This window comes from Suncus etruscus, chromosome 5 (assembly GCF_024139225.1).
Source record: "Suncus etruscus isolate mSunEtr1 chromosome 5, mSunEtr1.pri.cur, whole genome shotgun sequence".
In the NCBI taxonomy this organism is placed as follows: domain Eukaryota; kingdom Metazoa; phylum Chordata; class Mammalia; order Eulipotyphla; family Soricidae; genus Suncus; species Suncus etruscus.
In genome coordinates this window covers 81223081-81232659 of record NC_064852.1, presented here as the reverse complement: position 1 = coordinate 81232659, position 9579 = coordinate 81223081, and positions in this window count along the sequence as shown.

The following is a 9579-nucleotide window of genomic DNA, read 5'->3' as shown; positions in this document are numbered from 1 at the left end:
CTTCATTACATCCCACAGTATTTTTGCCAAGCTTTATACCTGAACAGTGTCCTTGCTATTCCTCTAATATGTAAGACAATTTCTTATCTCAAAATCTTAGTATAAGATTTTCCCTGCCTATAACATGATGTCTCAGAAATTTTCTTTAAAAAATTCTCCACTACCACCAAGTCCTAGACAGAGTTCACACTCCCACGAAGGCCTGTTATGACAATCTCTTAAATATTATTATCATTATTAGGTGCATTATCAGTCCAATTCCACTATGTTCATCACATATTTGTGAGAATTATCTATACCAGAAAATATCAAAACTTTTCACTTTTATATAACTTTTACAAATAATTAGAAAACATTGATTTGGAGATATGTGCACTCATCCATTCATCATAACTCCATTTGCAATATCAAAGATGTAGAAATAACTTAAGTAGCTATCATTGAATTAATTTTAAAGATGATGTAATATATACAACCACAAATAAATATTATTTATCAACCAAAAAAGATAATGCTTTGCTGATTCTGACAACATGGATTAAATTTAAAAGAATTTTGATGTGTAATAAAAGTAAAAGAAAGACAACATAAGTTGTTGTTAAGTGTGGGATATGAAAAAATGAAATCAATGGGCAAGTCAAACATACCCTTGTACAGAACTGAAGTTATCAAAAAAGGGGGATTTCTTAGCCAAGCAAAGATATCATAGAGTGGTCTTTGATGGAAGTTTATTATTCTCTATGTTAATTATGGTATGTTAAGCATGTATTTAAAGAAGTTTGAATTTGTATTTCTAAAATATATGTAGCATTGTAACCCAATTACTTTTAATTAGTAATTTATTTAATTTACCAACAATTCAAAAAGTAAAAGAACATATGATAAAATATTAATAACTAAATTGATATCTGAAACTATTCTTTCACCTTATCCTATTTTTACTATAGAATTTACCATTTTACAAAACATTAGATAATTTAATGAGTTATTATGCTATTGACTGTTAAAATATAAACTGGAGGAGAAAGACAGGAAACTTTGATTTATTTATTGTTAAATACCAAGTGTCACATTTATCTCTGGCAAATGACTATAAGTATGAGTTAAATTAATTTGTTGCATTGATCAGTAATTCTAGAAAGTGTGTTCATTTCTTACATAAACCTCTCATAGTTCTACAAAGCAAAATACTTTTGAATAATAAATCTTCTGTATATAGGAATATATGGAACTGAAATAGAATTTGTTTTACATTATACCATTATATAACTACCTTTCCTTCACCTCCAGAAAAATGCAAAATATTTACTCTTGCAAAATGTCTCTAATGGTCATAGCATGATTTTTGAAATATCAATGAGAAGTGATCCCAAATCCTCTTTTGGTTGTTTGTTTTTGTGTGTTTGTTTTGAGCCACACTGAGGGTTCTCAGGGTTTACTCCTAGCTCTACACTCAGAAATCACTGCTGGCAGGCTTCAGGGATCATATTGGATGCCAGGAACCAAAGCTAGATCCATTCCAAGTCAGCTGCATGCAAGACAATCATTCTACCGCTGTGCTATCAATCTGGACCCCCAAATCCTCTTTTTTAATCTGACTCTAAGAACTTCAATATTATGGACCCCAATTATGAGTGAAATTTGTCTTGATTACCTGGCATACACCAGAGAAAATACTTAGTGATGAAGGGAAAGAAAACAATTTAGTCTTGTCACTTCATACTGAACAGTGTGAAGTAAATTTATTCATCAGATTTTAGTTATTTATTCTAAAGCATGAGGGAATAATGTTCACATATTTGAGAATTTCTTCACTAAAAACAAAGTGGAACAAATTTATGAATATTTAAAAATAAAACTTGTTATATATATTCTAGTGATATATGAAATACTAATATAGCAAAAAATAACTATTTCCACTACAAGAAATATTTCCAAGTAAATATATTCATCTTAAATCTTAAAACATTGAGAATTTATGTCAACTATAATGTGGTATTTTTATTATATAAATAAGACAAGTCAAATATTTCTTAAATATTTAAAGCTATAATTCATGTCAGGCAATATAAAACACATTTCCATGTAGAATTGCAAATACAAATTAATTTGCTTTACTTGGCAAACATTTATTGGTTATCTTTTAAGTACCAGTATTTTGAGTGCTAGAGAAATATAAAATATTTTTGTAATGATCATGCTTCTAACTTTGAGGTATCATGGGCAGGAATTAGAAAATTTGTATGGTGAGATTTGAGAGAAAGAGATTATATGCTCTAAAAATATTAAACCATTGACTAAAAACCTTCATTGTAGCAAGTATTCCAAAATGTATTCCCAAATTCCTTAATGTTCTTGTCTAATTTTTGTTTACATGAGCATCTTCTTTAGAATCCACATGGGTTATTAGCACCAAAGTAAATGATAACATTTGCATTTTCTCAAATTATTTTGAAATTTACCCCCTTCCCTCTACTCATTTATTCTAGTTTAACCTTATAAAGTGTGTGTGAGGGGAAGAGTGAGGGAAGGAATCATCAGTCTGAAATGCTTCCAAAGACCCCATTGGCTTAATGACTTGATATCTTCTTTTTGAAAATGTCATGCAGTTTTGCACACATTGACAGCTAGTTTGAAATGTCTATCACATTTGGACAAGCCATAAAATACAATATGCAGGACAAATGGAGCTTTGGCTTAAAAGTTGTTATTAGGTCTAATTTGGTGATATTTTTCTAATCTTCAATATAAATGCAACACTATCCTTTATTTTTATCTCCTACAGTTTTTTCTTCAAAAGTAAGCTATTTATTGATTGAGATGTTGTGATTTCTAATATTGTTAATGCTAGTTTTATAGATGCATTCTTTCAACATGACACCTATCCTATCTCCCTTCCCCCAAGATCTCAAATTCCTCACCTCCACCCTGCCACCCCCTACTCAGTTCTTGAACCAATTCTACAGTTGTTACCTGTTTGTTTTTTTTTAAAAACAACTTTATTTTATTGATTGATTGATGGATTATTTTTAGGGCCACACCCAGTGGCATTCAGGGTTTAATCCTGGCTATGCACTCATAAATCACCCTTGGCAGGCTGGAGGACCATATGGACTTCAGGGAATTGAACTGGGTCCCTCCAGGTTGGCCTCATGCAAGGCAAATGCCCTACCACTTTGCTATTTCTTTGGCTCCAACAGTTGTTAACTTTGGCTGCTTGTTGCTATCTTAATATATACCTTAAGCCCCATATATTAAATATTGTTTTTATTTATCCCTTTCCTTCAAAGTGACTTTACTCTGCATGATATCCTCTATATCCATGTTTCATCAAATTACATCATTATGTCCTTTCATAGAGCTGCATATTATTCCATCACACACAAACATACAACAGAAAATTTCCCCACATTTTTAAGTTGCTGTATAATTATTATTATTATCTTATTTATTTATTTATTTATTTTTGGTTTTTGGCAGTGCTCAGGGGTTACTCCTGGCTCTATGCTCAGAAATCGCCCCTGGCAGGCACCGGACCATATGCGATGCCGGGATTCCAACCACCGTCCTTCTGCATGAAAGGCAAATGCCTTATCTCCATGCTATCTCTCCGGCCCCAAGTATCTGTATTGTTAAAATTTCTCTCAATTGTAAATAATTGAAACAATTATAATAGGTTTAAAACACATTGAAAATGAATATTTTCATTTCACTGGAAACCAAGTGAATTCTAAACTGTTTTAGATTAAAAAATGCTAATATCTCTTTAACAATTTTGAAAGTGGAGCGTCTTTTTTTGGGGGGGGGGTCACACCTGGTGACGCTCAGGGGTTACTCTTGGCTATGTGCTCAAAAATTGCTCCTGGCTTGGGGGATCATATTGGACTCTTGGGGATGGAACCAAGGTCTATCCTAGGCTAGCGGCACGCAAGGCAGATGCTTTACCGCTTGCACCATTGCTCCGGCCTCAAGCGTCTTAATATTCTTAAAATGATTAGAGTGACTCTTTCTTCCCCAATCCACCCTCCTATGTTTACTTTTCCGTCAGTGTTTAGGGATTGTTTACTTCTGGCTCTATCTTTAGGGATCACTCCTGGAGGTGCTCAGGGAACCTTAAGGCATGCCAAGAATATCCTAGGTCAGGTCCTACCCATTGTACTATCTTTCCACCCTCTAAGAAGTAGTTAAAGAACATCTAAACACCAAAAGAAAACAATAAATGAGAAACTTTCCCCATTGATATCTAGGAGAAAAACAAAATGCCCCAGTAGTCTCTGTAGCTAGTTTGATATTTGGATCATTGGATCATATGTTTATATCTCAATCATAGCATGGATGATCATACAATATTAAAAAACCTATGAAGGAATAGATAAATGCAATTTGATAGTCAGCCAAACACTACTATTTTTTGTCTTCAACTTGCCATCCCGATTTTTTTTAGTTTAAGTCTCTCACATTTAGGCTCAAATCAGTTTAATGTATTAGAAGGCGCTTATTACCAAGAATCAGCATCAAATATAAAAAATTATTAAGTTTAATCTTCATTAATTTATTGCATGATAATTATAAAATTGGAATTACTTATTAAAATGTCTTTCTTCCTACCATAATGCTCCTTCATTAATAGATAATTCAGGACAAGTGGAGTCATGAAATTGGAGTTTTAGGCTTATCTCTTCTAATTACAGAGTGTATAACAGTATACAAATTACTTGTCTGCTAATCTCAATTTATATATTACTTTGTTGAAGTCTTTGAGTTCTTATATATTAATAAGCCTGTTGCTTTTATTAAAGAAAATAATCTAAAACATATTGAAACTTTAAAGGCTGTATATAAAACTTGATTATTGGGATTTCAAATAGTTCCAAATTAACAATTTTAGAAAACATTTCATTTGAACATTACAATAATTTTGAGACCAGTATTATCATTCCAGAATAACACGTGAAGAAAATAAGTTTCCAAATATTTTAAGGTATTTGTTGCATAAATGGTAGATGTGGGATTTAAACTCAACCTAGTATGAGACTCCCAAAGCTCATGGACTAAAATGACATAGATCACAGATGTTCAGAAATATATTTTTCTGAAAATGTTATCAACTGAAGATCTCTGTTCTATTATGTTTGATAAACCCAATGAATTGCAAATGAGTCAGGGGACTAAATGAATTGATCATTCACAGAGAGACAGACAATAAATATGAACAAAATACTACAAGCTATAATGCTACAAAAGGTCTTTCTTCTGTAAGAGAGAAAGAATCAGAAATGTGGGTAGCAATGAAATTTCAGAAAGAAGTGCAATTTAGCTGATCAGGTAGAAGTATGATAGAAAGTGGCAATGAAGAAAGTTGTCCTAAGACATGCAGAATGGATCATCATTGCACAGAAAACTGGTGATTACTTTTGAAGGAAAAAAAAACCTAAATGCTTGTCATTTGTAAAGTCTCTAAAAAAACATGAATATTGAAGTTGATGAGGAACTAGTATAATAACCTTGAACATATAAAGAATTGCTTTTCTCAAGATGGAATATTGGGTTGGAGAGACTGGGTTAGGTAATGAGTAAAAACTCTACTGCTAGAGAAATGGAAGGGTCAGATTTTATCATTTTCAGATTTGATAAGTTTCTCCAAGCTTGTTCTCTGACCATAAAAGTCTCTTTGTGCCCACATATTTTAGTATTTGACAAAAGCGTCTTCATGGAAAACATTTGGGCTTTCTTGAAAAGCTAAAATTTAAGAATTAAAAGGAAAAAAATTTCTCCTAAGACTGTCTTCTCATAAAAGAGAGCCTCCAAGACCTTTCCTCTCTCCCACACTCTCTCCTACCCTTTTATGTGCAGGGATTTATCTCAGTGTCCTTGAACTTTCTTGGATTAATAGAAAATCTTTTACAACTAGAAGTTCAGTTATATTCTTCAAGATATTTAAAATTCTACCCTTCACCATACCTGCCCCTCACACAAAAATCACCAATGTTCAAGAATAGAAAGCATTAACTCACCTTATATTTTTGTTAAGAATCATATTTATGTGAATACAGTGCACTATTAATTCCAAGAAAGTGATTAAAATAATTGGAACACCTAAGTAAATATTAAACTTTTAAAAAATTCTTCCTTTTAATTTAAACAGCTCTGTTGAACTGTAACATATACATTAAATAGTATAGAATAAAGAATTAAATTATTTGACTAGCAACACTACTATTATAATAAATATGGTGTTTTTATAATATCATCAATTTGCATTGTGTCCTTTGTAAACTGTCCTGCTTTACATCATTTTCTGTAAGCAATCACTAATTGCTTTCAGTCACTCCAAAATAGTTTGCTTAGCCTTTTTTGTGCCTACCATACTTCACCAGAATGATTTGTGCTATTCACATGCAGTGTTATATACATCAGCAATTTTTTACCTCTTATTATTGAATAGCATTCCAATGAATTCTTAACTTTTCTTAGTTATTTGTTTATTACTATGATTTTAGGGTTATATTCATTTTTTTACTTTTGCATATGAAGCCTTTATAAACATTTGTACACATTGAGTATGTATATATTTTCAATTATTTGTATAAATACCTAAGAATTAAATAATTGAGTTATATAAGGAAAATATGTCTAGCATTTTAAGAAAGCAAAACAAAATATGTTTTTTCCTAATTTTATCCCATTTTTCCCCATTTACTTTTGAGGTGAAATTCATGCTGAAATAACCTGCTTGTCATTACCTATTGGATTGTTTGTCTCATTGTTGAGTAGTAAGAATATTGCTACATAAGGAAATGAATTTATTTCTGAAAAAAAGTATTTTCTCTTATCTTTTTTGTTGAAAATATGATATTCCAATTTAAGCTTATTTCTGCTTTCTTTGTGAAAAATTAAAAGTTTTATTATTAGTATTATCTAATTAATATTTAAATATTGCCACATATTCTAGAGTTAGTATAAAATTAAAATTTTATATGGTGTGTGAGGTAAGGATTAATACAATTATCACAGATATTCCAATTTATTTTATAATTAAAAATATTTTATCTTCCGTGGCCTGAGAAATAGCATGGAGGTAAGGCATTTGCCTTGCATGCAGAAGGACAGTGGTTCGAATCCCAGCATCCCATATGGTCCCCCGAGCCTGCCAGGAGCGATTTCTGAGCACAGAGCCAGGAGGAATCCTAAGCGCAACCAGATGTGACCCCAAAACCAAAAAATAAATTCTATCTTCCAACCCATGGTATAATTGTCTGTACATTTTCATTAACAATGATTGGATATACAGCACACGTATATTTTAAGACTACTTATTAAGTTATGTAGATTTATTATAGAGCTCTATTAGCTAATAAATATTATATGTATATTTAAACTATAATACATTTTAAATTAAGTGGTATTGGTTCACTATTAAAATTATTGGATGTTTTTGAAAAGTTTTAGTTACATCACACTTTTTGTTTCAGGGCCACTTCTGGCTGTGCTCAGTATTAACACCTGCCTCTGTGTTTAGAAATCAGTCCTGACAGTGCATTGAGGAACATGTGGGATGCCAGGTATTCAACCTGTGTGGGCTACATAAAAGTAAGTTACTGTGTTCTCTTGTCCTTATTGTTCTTAAAATCACTCTTCATTATCTATAAGATATTGTGTTGAACTAATCACCATATTTACAACTATTTCCCAATTCTTGGTATAGTTCATTATTTTCCTTTACTTGGTGTTTTTAACTTCCTTATTATACCTAGTTGAAAAGTTTTTATATTTTGGTATATAACTTATTTTATTTATAATACTACATTTTGACAATATTTAATAGAATTTTGATTTTCTAATATATTTTCCAATTGTTTGTTGCTCACATTTTACAAAACTAATTAACTTTTGGCCATTATTTGAGTTTAAATAATATTTACATGTAGAAAAAGTTAGGAACCATAAATACAGCTTATGAACATGATATATTTTTAGATTGAGCTAACAATACAATTCTATAGTGTAAATGTTTATATTTTAGGGTCAATTTTTATGGGTATATTTAGATAAGATAAATACACAATTGCCAATAAAACATAACATATACATTTTCCTCACATTTGATTTGTACAAGGTTAAAATAGTATAAAGTTGTCCACCAGAGACTTATAATTCTTCACATATATTTGCAAAGTTAACTTTGAAATAGCTTTCTGGATGAAGTGCTGCTTTTATTTTGATCTTAGTTTCAGAAATGGAGGACATAAATTAGGTAATAAGATTATCCTTTGCCAATCAAATAAACTTCAGAGAACATACAAATTTCTTTGAGTAAAGAGAGAATGGTAAAATGGTAAGGTTCAATCCCCAGCACTAGATGTGGTACCCTAAATATCTCAGAAGTAATTTGGATGTGACCTAGAAACAACAAAACAAAACAAAACTGAAAGCAAAGATCCCATAAAAGGTTATTAAGAACTCAATGATGAAACTTGCAAATTTCTTTGTTCACATTTTTTAAATTTTCTGAGTGAAGCACAGACAAAAACATACCCTCTGGAAGGAAAACATTCTAGAAACCACATTATTAGAATGGATGTTTGGCTACGACTTGACTAGAGTAAGTGTAGTTAAATTTCAACACAGGATGAGTAAAGATACTAGGGAAAAGAGCATCATTTTCATTAGAGAAGAAATAGAAAAACAGAAGCCTAGCATTTGATGGCTGTTGTCACTGGTGTGTATGTACTCCTCTAAAAGCACTCAAATAATAATTAGTTATAAGTTACTCTAAAACAGTATACACACACGCGCGCACGCACACACACACACAGTCTCTGAAATTTTCATTGAAAACAAAACAAATACAATTAAAAGAAAAATGAGTAAAGGAAAATAAAGGCTCACAATAGGAATGCAAAATTCATTGAACAATGGAGTTTGGGGTCATGCCCAACATCTTTGACATACTTGCAAGAGAACATTATTATTCCCAGAGTTGAGAGAGAGTCGATATTACCTTTCCCCCAGGTATTCCAAGACTGACATTTGATAAAAGGAATTGGAGAAAATATTGGGGTAAGCACAATGATAACACACATTATTTTTTAGGTCTTGTAAGAAAAAAGAAAATGGCTCAAAAACACTAAACAGAAGGGCTGGTATGGAAGGCTTTGTGGTTTTTGTTTTGCTTTGTTTTGTTTTGCATAGGCACAATAAGTAGTGGGGAAGTTAGAAAGGGAATTCTCTTGACCTAGGAGATACAGAGTTTCTCCACCCTTGAAGCATACTGTCATGGGAGCAACTACAGCTCCCTACAAGCTCATTATCGAACCCCAAAGTCCTATTATGGTGCCAGAAAACTTTCTGCTCAGTTGTGGATGACAGCATCAGTCTATGTAGCTAGAGATCTTGGTATTTCAACAAATCATAGGACCAAGTCTAGGATATAGTCTTTTGCTATGGTTCTAGAAGATCTGTTTCCTCACATTTGTTGTAATGAGTCTTCTGTAATTAGTGATCTTGGTTTTTGCACAGATCCTGGGTCAAAACCTAGAGTAGAGTCTTTCCTAATGGCTCCAGAATTTCTGCTCAGTC